Consider the following 10296-nt stretch of genomic DNA (forward strand, 5'->3'; position numbering starts at 1 on the left):
GTTAAACAGTATACTTCACAGTAAAACTTACAACAGCTGTCATCGCTACTTTGTGTGTGTAGAAGTTGCCCTCTAGTGGGTTCTTCAGACCACCACACACTGCCAGGAGAGCACTGTTTTATTTTCCTCAAATCGTGCAAAGTCTTTTGCTTTTCAGCAAAGTGTCTTTACTGCGTCTGTGTCTCTCAGCAGCACATCCAACTCCAACTACTCGTCTCATCACGGTTGCTGCTAATAAAGGCGACAGGTGATTAGATAACAAGGCCCACCTGGGCCATCTACGCACCTGTCGCTGTCTTTGAGGCTGGTCCTGACACACCCCGTTCCGCGGCAGACCCGCAGGCCACGCCCCCCTCCACAGTGTGCTTTTGAGATGTTTTTAGCCTTTTTACAACATTTTTCTAGTTTTGCGCGTTCAATAATCATGATTAAATATTTTAATCGTTTGATAGCTCAAATGTATACAGTATTAATGCGATACTCTGTGAATAATCGTCCAGATTTAAATGACAGGTAAGATAAAAACAGCTATATGTCTTTGGATGTTCTTATTCATCCAGGTCATTGTCATCTCAGGGCGTTCAATTAATGGCAACAGGACTGTTTGGTTTGTCTTAAAATACGTTTATCTTCTATTAATACTAATGCTAATTCTATTTAGTACCCAAGTGTGTATTTCCAATATGCGAGCAAGTGTAAAAAGGGGGTTAAAAGCAACTCTTGTTCTTGTACTTGTATCAGGGAAAGAAAAAAAAAGTTTAGCTCTTTTTTTCAGGGCATTCAATTGATCGCAACTGGACTGTTTGGTTTGTCTTAGAAGACGTTTCGCCTCTCATCATTAGTTCATGCTCATAGACTTAGATTGGTCAATCCAAACCAAACAGTCCAGTTGCGATCGATTGAATGCACTGTTTTTGACAATAATACAAGAACATTTGCTTTAAACCCCCTTTTACATTTGCTAGCATGTTAGAAATACACACTTCAACACTGGGGTACTAACTAGTACTACACTTTGTACTGCTAAATATGTAGCTTTTCTGTCATTTACTGACCCATTGTTTACAAACCTTGTACAATCCGTTCAACTAATTTAATTACACTATAATGAATTGCACACTCTATATGTGCATTATTTTATGTTGAACTATATCAGATGCTATATATATATATATATATTTCGAGAGGAGCCAGATGAGGTGGTTCGGGCATCTGGTCAGGATGCCACCCGAACGCCTCCCTAGGGAGGTGTTTCGGGCACGTCCGACCGGTAGGAGGCCACGGGAAAGACCCAGGACACGTTGGGAAGACTATCTCTCCCGGCTGGCCTGGTAAGGCCTCTGGATCCCCCGGGAGGAGCTGGACGAAGTGGCTGGGGAGAGGGAAGTCTGGGCTTCCCTGCTTAGGCTGCTGCCCCCGTGACCCGACCTCGGATAAGCGGAAGAAGATGGATGGATGGATGAATATATATATTTATACATATATATATATCTATGTGTATACTGTATATATATATATATATATATATATATATATATATATATATATATATATATATATATATATATATATATATATATACATATATATATATATATATATATACATATATATATATATATATATATATATATATATATATATATATATATATATATATATATATATATATATATATATACACACTACCATTCAAAAGTTTGGGGTCACATTGAAATGTCCTTATTTTTGAAGGAAAAGTACTGTACTTTTCAATGAAGATAACTTTAAACTAGTCTTAACTTTAAATAAATACACTCTATACATTGCTAATGTGGTAAATGACTATTCTAGCTGCAATTGTCTGGTTTTTGGTGCAATATCTACATAGGTGTATAGAGGCTCATTTCCAGCAACTATCACTCCAGTGTTCTAATGGTACAATGTGTTTGCTCATTGGCTCAGAAGGCTAATTGATGATTAGAAAACCCTTATGCAATCATGTTCACACATCTGAAAACAGTTTAGCTCATTACAGAAGCTACAAAACTGATCTTCCTTTGAGCAGATTGAGTTTCTGGAGCATCACATTTGTGGGGTCAATTAAATGCTCAAAATGGCCAGAAAAAGAGAACTTTCATCTGAAACTCGACAGTCTATTCTTGTTCTTAGAAATGAAGGCTATTCCACAAAATTGTTTGGGTGACCCCAAACTTTTGAACGGTAGTGTATATATATATATATATATATATATATATATATATATATATATATATATATATATATATATATATATATATATATATATATATATATATATATATATATATATATATATATATATATAGATATAGACATATATATAGATATTTTGTTTTGTTTTGTTTAATATGTATATTTATTTAAAACTACTGTAAGTTAACAGACCTCAAACACCTGGCAGCACTTTTGCAGTGATGTTGTGGTCAAATTAAACAAAGGAACAGTCACCGTTTAATAGTAGCAGGCTAAGTAAGACACAATAGACAAACTGATGAGCATGACTCACACAATAGTGAAAAAGTGCCTAGAAGTCATTTTCATAGTGCTGCTTTCAGTCTTTTGTTCCCTTTATGCTGCAATAACATACCGTAGGAGTAAAAAAAAAAAAAAAAACACTTGTGTGTGGGTGTCCACATTGCTATCATCATTTTCACACACATCTTTTTCTTTGAAGTGGCAAAGCTAAATGACTTCTCAAATCTCTCTGGGTTGTTCAGTACAACAGAGAAATAGAGAAATAGGGACCACTTACTTTCAATTATCTTTTCTCCACGCATGGAACATTACATTACACACACACACACACACATACACTATATTGCCAAAAGTATTTGGCCACCCATCCAAATGATCAGAATCAGGTGTCCTAATCACTTGGCCCGGCCACAGGCGTATAAAATCAAGCACTTAGGCATGGAGCCTGTTTCTACAAATATTTGTGAAAGAATGGGGCGCTCTCAGTGATTTCCAGCGTGGAACTGTCATAGGATGCCACCTGTACAACAAATCCAGTCGTGAAATGTCCTCGCTCCTAAATATTCCAAAGTCAACTGTTGGCTTTATTATAAGGAAATGGAAGAGTTTGGGAACAACAGCAACTCAGCCACAAAGTGGTAGGCCACGTTAACTGACAGAGAAGGGTCAGCGGATGCTGAAGCACATAGTGCAAAGACTTTCTGCACAGTCAGTTGCTACAGACCTCCAAACGTCATGTGACCTTCCTATTAGCCCACGTACAGTACGCAGAGAGCTTCATGGAATGGGTTTTCATGGCTGAGCAGTTGTATCTAAGCCATACATCACCAAGTCCAATGCAAAGTGTCGGATGAAGTGGTGTAAAGCATGTCGCCACTAGACTCTAGAGCAGTGGAGACGCGTTCTCTGAAGTGATGAATTACACTTTTCCATCCGGCAATCTGATGGACGAGTCTGGGTTTGAACGGTACATTTCGGACTGCATTGTGCCGAGTGTGAAATTTGATGGAGGAGGAATTATGGTAGGGCGTTGTTTTTTCAGGAGTTGGGCTTGGCCCCTTAGTTCCAGCAAAAGGAACTTTGAATGATCAAGGATACCAAACATGTTGGACAATTCCATGCTCCCAACTTTGTGGGAACAGTTTGGAGCGGGCCCCTTCCTCTTCCAACATGACTGTGCACCAGTGCATAAAGCAAGATCCATAAAGACATGGATGACAAAGTCTGGTGTGGATTGATTGATTGATTGAAACTTTTATTAGTAGATTGCACAGTACAGTACATATTCCGTACAATTGACCACTAAATGGTAACACCCGAATACGTTTTTCAACTTGTTTAAGTCGGGGTCCACATAAATCAATTCATGGTATGAACTTGACTGGCCTGCACAGAGTCCTGACCTTAACCCGATAGAACACCTTTGGGATGAATTAGATCGGAGATTGAGAGCCAGGCCTTGTCGACCAACATCAGTGTGTGACCTCACCAATGCGCTTATGAAAGAATGGTCGAAAATTCCTATAAACCCACTCCGCAATCTTGTGACAGCCTTCCCAGAAGAGTTGAAGCTTTAATAGCTGCAAAAGGTGGACCGACATCATATTAAACCCTATGGGTTAGGGATGGGATGGCACTTCAAGTTCATCTGTGAGTCAAAGCAGGTGGCCAAATACTTTTGGCAATATAGTGTATCATCATCATGGTCAAAAATTGTGAGTCTTATTACCAGAACATTTCCAAAATTGTGGCACTGCTTCAGGGCCCACAATTTAAAACCATTTAAAATGTTCAATAACTTAAAGGTGCTATTTGCAACTTCCTCACAGTTACATTTTTCAAAGGAAAAAATATGACAAGAACAACACCGGTTAGCTTATGTCACTAATAATGGTTATCAGAACACATCTGTTTGATGATTGTCTATATTTTTCACGATTACAGAGTTTATGTAATAAAAAAACGTTTACCGGCCCGAATAAAATGATTGTTGTTTACGGTGGTGAACATGTATGCACAGACAGCGCCTGCACACATACAAAAGCAGTGCAAGAGAAACGACGAACAATTTGCAGTTATGTTGTTGTTATGATAGAATATGCAATCAATGACAGCTAACGCTAGCTATCCAAATTGCTATTATTAGCTAACAACGCCTAAAGCTAATGCATGTGTGTTTTGATTGATTGATTGAAACTTTTATAAGTACATTGCACAGTACAGTACATATTCCGTACAATTGACCACTAGATGGTAAGTTTTTCAACCTGTTTAAGTCGGGGTCCACGTTAATCAATTCATGGTGTCACATACTGTATCATTACGTGGGAGAAGCCGTGTAAAATGTAAAATATGTGTAAAATACATTGGAAAGTTGGCGCCTTCTCGGCATCTGTGTAATTGTTGCAAAAAGCCCCTTTAAGTTTACTTAATATTGCTTTGTAAAGCAACAAATGTTTGGGTTTTGGAAGATTTTAGTAATTGAAAGAAGTAGCAGAGCAGTCAAATTTAACATTCAACAATATGTTCCCTGTCCTTATTAGGCAGTGACTTAAATAAGTGCATCGATTTGTTCCTGGATGGTTTTAACTTGTAAAATATTGAGTTGTATAATCAAACATCTTCACATGTTTTCTGCTTAGAGATAGAAAGTATGTTCTCAAATACAGTGGTACCTCCGGATACAAGTGCCTTAGCTAACAGGTTTTTCAGGAAACGAGATGTCTCTCTGCTAATTGTTATGTTTTAGGTTGTGAGCAAGAACTCAGGTTAAAAGCCTATGCACCACTTACATACATGGGAGACACAAACATGCAGTGTCTTAGTTGCGAGCCTTAGCTTAGAGCTAGAGATCGACATAACTTTGTTTTTCCAAGCATGGAAAGAAAGAAAGTGAGTGTGAAATACAGTGCTGAGAAGAAGAAGTGGGTGATATTCATTGAATTAAAGATCAAAATAATCAAAAACATGACAGTGTGTAGCCGACTTGGCAAAGCAGTTGGAGCTTATCACCGCAAGTCTGCACCGTACCGAAGCAATATGAGTCTAACGCAGGCCAAGAATGTTGAAATAATATCTAAACGGCAGATTTTATTTATGAAAATATGAAGAAACTGCTGATGGTGTGCTTGACGGAGAAGCCGCTTGAAGTAGATACCGTATAAATCCACTCTACTAGGTAAATGCTGTATGTTATTATGACATTACTTCATAAAACTACTGTAGTTGTTTGTACGTGTCTTTATTATCTAAAAGTTTTGTTTTTTTTTTCTTTTTAAAAGGCGTGCCACAACTGTGCTGTTTTTGGGGACCAAGCATGGAATAACTTGGTTTTAATTAATTTCAATGGGAAAACATTGATTTGAGATACAAGTGTTTTGGGTTCTGAACCAATTCAACACATATTCCTGGGTACCACTGTATTGAGTTTGTATTATTTTAAGTACCATCAAACTTCATTATGTGTTATAACTCCTAAACTTTGCTTTTTTCACAGGATTAAGAGTAAAAAAGAAGTTGTTTACCAACATCTTTGTGACTTTCTTGTCACGGGCAGGGCGCATTCCAATGCGCCCTCATCTTTGCATCCTGACGGGCGCACCGCGGACCACGCCCACAGGTGTTCTCTCTCCGCTGCGGGCGTGCCTTCGCGCACCTGCAGACAATCTGCAATCTGCGCACCTGCCCACAATGAGCGAGCTGCCTTCATAAGCCTGCTCAACCTGCCATCCCGGGCCGGAATATAAACTTCTGTTGGCGTACCGTAAGCTCGTCTCCAGCTTCCTAGTTGCCTTCTGTCCTGATCTATGTGTTTTCCCTGCGTTAATTGTCGTGTCCTCCCTCACCCCGCAGTTCCCTGTGTGCATCCCTGAGTCAAGCTAGGCGTCTTGTGCTCCTGGATCTTCCCTGCCTCCCTCGTGCTTCCTGGTTCTCGACTCCTTGCTAGCCCCCGGACTACGACGACTCGCTCCTACCTCTCGACCCCGCTTCCGCCCCTGGATCATCTGCCTGCCCCACGGACTTCCGTGTTCCTTCGCTCTCGACAACACTTGGTAACACACACCTCAGCTAACTACACGCATAGCCTCACACACTTACACTCTTGGGTTTTGAGACTCTCCATTTCCTTAGTGTAGTTTATTAGTTAGTATTTATTATTATTATTATTATTATATATATTGACTATATATACAATAAATTATTGAACATTACTGTCCCCTGGTGTCTGAGCCGTCATCTCCCCGGTCCAATCCATAACTTTTCTCCTGTTTAACAATGTGTTTGATACTTTGCAATCAGGCTTTAGGCCCCACCACAGCACTGAAATGGCGCTGATCGAGGTGACAAATGATATCTCTTACTGTTATGTTGGATCCACTAGGGACTGTACTTAGAGGGGGGGTTATCCACATATGCGATCCTCCCCAAGGTTTCTCATTGTCATTCACATCGACGTCCCTTGTGTGGGCTCTGTGCCGAGGATGTCGTTGTGGCTTGTGCAGCCCTTTGAGACTTTTGTGATTTAGGGCTATATAAAAAAAACAATGATTGATTGATTGATTGATATCTACCTGAACACAGATGCAGGAAAAGTCTCTGTCTTGGCTCTGTTGGACCTGAGCGCTGCCTTTGACACAGTTGACCATACAATCTTAATACAGAGATTAGCAAACTGGGTCAGAATATCCGGTTCTGCATTTAACTTATCTCGATAATAGAACATACTTTGTTGAAATTGGTAACTGTGTCTTTGACCAAAAGGCCTGTGGGGTTCCTCATAGCTCGATTTTGGGACCCCTATTGTTTAACTTATACATGCTGCCGCTAGGTCAGCTGGCACGTAGTTTCGAGTCCTACCACAACAATGCAGATGACACTCAGATATATGTATTACTGATTGCAGGTGAACGTCGGCCTGTTGATTCACTTTTTCCCTGCATGGAACAGATCAGTGTCTGGATGCATAACAAAACTGAAATCGTTGTCTGGCACACAGAAGCAAAGCGAAACTATTATTAGTCACATTGAGGCCCTCCTTGAAACCTAATAATCAGGTTAGAAATGTAGGGGTAATAATGGACTCAGACTTGAACTTAAATGGCCACATTAGGTCAATTACATCAGCAGCTTTTTACCACCAGAAAAACATTGACAAAATCAGAGGAATAATGTCTAATTCAGACTTAGAAAGACTAACCCATGCCTTTGTCTCCAGCAGGTTAGACTACTCTAATGGCCTTCTCATTGGGGTCTCGAAACAACCTGCACAGCAGCTGCAGTACATCCAAAATACTGCTGCTCAAATCCTGACTCGAACCAAGAAATATGACCGTATTAGTCCAGTGCTTAGGTCAATGCACTGGTTTCCTGTTGCTTAGAAAATAGACTTTAAAACAGCTTTCCTTGTGTACACGTCTTTTCATGGTCTTGTGCTGAAGTACATCTCTGACATGTTAGAGACATATGAACCATCTCCAGCTCTGAGAACCTCAGGGACTGGTCTCCTGCTGGTGACCTGAGGTAGTACCAAACAAGGCGACACTGTGTTTCAGTTTTATGCTCCTATTTTCTGGAATAGTCTTCCTGATGATGTGAGATGGGCCTCAACAATGGCAATGTTCAAATCCAGACTGAAAACACTTTTATTTAATTGTGCATTTGACAACTGAAAGTATTTCTTCTACAGTATTTGATTGATGTTTAACAAATTATGATTGTTTTTAATGATTTTAAGTTGAATTATTTTTCCTTTTTTAAATTTTTTTTAAAACACTTTAAATTGCTTTGTGTACGAATGGTGCTTTATAAATATAATTGTCTTGCCTTTCCTAAATTATTAAATTTGAACATGTAGCACACACTGTATTGTACATATTTTTTAAATTTTTAGACAGTAAAAAAACAAATGGACTTTTTGTTGTGTTATGAATAAACTGTTATGTGAGATCATAACACAATTCAGACATTATTTGACAATGGTTGTGGTTAAAAGGTTGACAATTTAGAGTCGCCAATTAGCCTAACTTGCATATTTTTGGAATGTTAGAGGAAGCCAGAGTTCTTGGAGAAAACCCTCACACAAGCACCGGGAGAACATGCAAACCAGGAGAACATGCAAAAGAAGGGTTTGGATCCCAAAGAGATCTCCCAACTGTGCAGCCAACATACTAACTCAAGGGTGGGCAATTAAGTTTTACCGGGGGCCTCATGAGCAACCCGAGCACTGCTGGAGGGCCACATCGACAATATTTCAATTACATTTTGCTCAATATTATTTTTGATGTACCGTAAGATTAATAATAATAATAATAATAATAATAATAATAATAATTTCATTTAACCTAACTTAACTTTATACAAAAGCAGATTGCTTTTGGTGGTTTTATTTTTAACACTGTCTTACACAACACTTCCTGATGTTTAATACAATGCAAAAATGTCCATTTCTGCACAGGGTTAATTTATATCACTTTATCCTGCATCCTTTTTAAAAGTCCAACATTTTTAACCCGTCAGATTTGGACAACCATCTATTGTCACACCTGCCAGCTTGTCCCATTTCAGTCCTAACATGTCCATTTACCTATGTGAACAAGTCATTACCTGTGGTTGTCTCTTTAATTGACTGCATGGCTGCCAGCTCCTCCGTGATTTGAAAGTCTGCAGTTATCCCACGTAAGAAGATGAGCAGCTGGGCGGTGTCACGTACATCGCAGCTCCCATCCAAAGCCAGCGGAAAACAGTCAAAGTCGGCCGTTCTGTTCTTCAGCTGAAGCTCCAAGTTTCCAGCGATGGTCTCAACCCGCCTCGTTACAGTGCGTCGGGAGAGTGACACGTTCTCAAATGCGCCCCTCTTCTCTGGGTATATCAGCGCAACAGAGTCCAATAAGCACTCCTTAATACACTCTCCGTCAGAAAACGCCCTACTTTTTCTGGCGATTTAGTGAGAAATGACGAAACTTATCCTGACGGCTGCATCTCTGGGGGTGTGAAATTTGGCAAAAAGTCCTTGTTGGGTTTGCAGTTTTACCATCAACGCATCAGCCTCCCTTGCGCACGCTTCATCAGACAGATTCCGGTATTTTTCCTCGTGCTTCGTCGTGTAGTAGCGATTCAAATTATATTATTTAAACACAGCAACCTCTGTACCACAAATTAAGCACACTGCTTTACCTTTCATCTCTGTAAAGAAATACTTGGCAGTCCATGTCTTGTTGAAAACATGGCATTCGTCATCAACTTTTCTTTTTTTTAGCGTGAGCTGACATCTTGGTGGTAACTGGGCATCACTTGTCGCTGTGCACCTTCACTCACAGGTTACACACGGACATTCGTCCGTAAACAACAATTTTCAAAATAAAAGCAGCACAGTTGTATTGCACGCACGACATAGATGTTTTTTAAAATTTATTTTGTAATTTATGATTGCCGCTGTTCACTTTCACTCACAATCACACACAGGCATACGTCCACACGGATTAATACAAATAACGCGTTTCAAAACATAAGCAGCACCGTTGTATTGCACACTTGACGTAGATACTTTTTTAAATGTATATTGTAATTTATGATTGGCCTCACGCGGGCCGGACAGGGACGCACAAAGGGCTGGATGTGGCCCGCAGGCCGCAGAATGCCCAGGTCTGTACTAACTGATGACAATCATCTGCTGTCGGTCCTAACCAGGACACATTTCTGTAAAACAATCCAATCCACCCATCTTCAATGAATTCATCGATCTTTAGTTCTTGGCTTTGAATAACCAGTTCCAACAACGCCTGCAATTTCATAGACTGAGTC

General features: G+C 39.7%; 1 long non-coding RNA gene across 1 annotated transcript; it reads left to right on the forward strand.

Annotated features, from left to right (window-relative positions):
* Positions 1-5751: 5751 nt before the first annotated feature.
* Positions 5752-8413, forward strand: LOC133660712 (uncharacterized). The gene is made up of 3 exons (XR_009827874.1): positions 5752-6259; positions 6349-6548; positions 7712-8413. It is a non-coding gene; the product is annotated as an uncharacterized LOC133660712 (long non-coding RNA).
* Positions 8414-10296: the final 1883 nt, after the last annotated feature.

Source organism: Entelurus aequoreus, linkage group LG11, assembly GCF_033978785.1.
Source record: "Entelurus aequoreus isolate RoL-2023_Sb linkage group LG11, RoL_Eaeq_v1.1, whole genome shotgun sequence".
Classification (NCBI taxonomy): Eukaryota; Metazoa; Chordata; class Actinopteri; order Syngnathiformes; family Syngnathidae; genus Entelurus; species Entelurus aequoreus.